Source organism: Hibiscus syriacus, unplaced genomic scaffold (assembly GCF_006381635.1).
Source record: "Hibiscus syriacus cultivar Baekdansim isolate YM2019G1 unplaced genomic scaffold, ASM638163v2 tig00112285_pilon, whole genome shotgun sequence".
NCBI classification, from domain to species: domain Eukaryota; kingdom Viridiplantae; phylum Streptophyta; class Magnoliopsida; order Malvales; family Malvaceae; genus Hibiscus; species Hibiscus syriacus.
In genome coordinates this window covers 3,035,585-3,037,176 of record NW_024063293.1, presented here as the reverse complement: position 1 = coordinate 3,037,176, position 1,592 = coordinate 3,035,585, and the positions used below count along the sequence as shown (strand labels likewise).

At 32.5% G+C, this 1,592-nt stretch overlaps 1 pseudogene; it reads left to right on the top strand.

Moving 5' to 3' along the window:
* Positions 1–219: 219 nt before the first annotated feature.
* Positions 220–823, top strand: LOC120177309 (annotated as a pseudogene).
* The last annotated feature ends 769 nt before the right edge of the window (positions 824–1,592 follow it).

The window sequence follows — 1,592 nt, the reverse complement described above, 5'->3', positions numbered from 1 at the left end:
TTTAATTAATAATATCCACTGTAACATGAAGAGCAAGCGCATTATTTTAATACTTCTTGTTTTTTATTAGATTTATTTTATTTAATGTAAAAGAGATGTAATTTGAGTAAAATTAGGTTTTTCATAAAGGCTTAAATTCCTATATAAATACCATTCTATTTCCCAAGTCTTCTCCCCGCAATTGCATAGGTAATTTAAGCTTAGATTTCTCTATATCTCTCTTTGGATTAGGGTTTTTACATTCAGCAATGGCGTCGACTTCCAAAAATATAATATTGAAGAGCTCGGACGGACAAATTTTCGAAGTTGAAGAAGCAGTGGCGCTTCAATCGAAGATGATCAAAAACATGATCGAAGACGATTGTGCCGACGAAGAAATCCCTCTCCCTAACGTTACCGGGAGATCTTGTCCAAGGTCCTCGAGTATTGCAAGATGCAGGCCGATAGGGAAATTAACAAAGGATGATCAGCTTAAAACTCGGGATGATGACTTTCTCCAAGTTGATCTAAACACTCTCCATGACCTCATCATGGTTAGTTTCTCGTTTTTCTTTTTTCTTATTTATGATTCTGCAATTGTCATGGCAGTTTTATTAGCTGTTAAAGCTGTTAATAAAATATGATAAGTTGAAACTGAAAATTCGATTTGCAGGCTGCGAACTTTTTGAATGTGAATAGCTTGTTGGATTTGACCTGCCAAAAAGTGGCAGACATTTAAAAGGAAGTCACCGGAGGAGATTCGGAGGACGTTCAACATCAAGAACGATTTCACTCCTGAAGAAGAAGCGATAAGGAAGAGAATCCATGGGCATTTGATTTTTAGAGTTTAGAGTTTTAATTATTCATATAATAAGAATATTGATGGGGTTTATCTGCAGGTTTCTAGGATGCAACAACGTTATTATTATGATTTTGTCACTTTATTTTAAAAAAAAATATTTATAAATAATAGGGTTATTATTGATATAAAATTTTTTATGCAGTCTAATTAGATTGGGATCGGTTTGACTTTGTTCATGAAAGACTTTTAAATGTTTTGTAGAAAATAATTTTTAAAGTTGATTTTAAAAAAATGTCTTATTTAATCCTCTTATTGTCGAGAATATCGAAGATTTTGCTGTTGATGTCTTAATTGAAGTCAAATTTAAGAAACATAAACGATTCATTTGATCTTTTTTCTTTATAAAAATCAAATCTATCAAGATACTTTAAAGAAGAACTACAACGCAAATAGCACTAGATTTAAGAAGTATGTTGTTAGACCAAATGTATGCAGTAATAATATTTGTAATGCATTGGAAAATGAACTTGATATACTTTTTTTGAATAGCTATGCTAGTCTAAAGTTGTGAATGTGGAAGTTGCGTTGTTATGTAATCAAACATCTGAATTGATCTGCACAAATGATGAATTCGCATATCCTAACAGTAGAAGCATGAACAAGACATTGAAAGTGGCTCTACTGACATGATGTTCAATGTCCAACCACACATTCCGCTCACACAAAGCTTTGTTTGTCCCCTTTTTTTTTCTCTCTTTGGACTCGTAACTAAGACAAAAAATATTTATGGGACATTGGCCTTTTCTGGTGT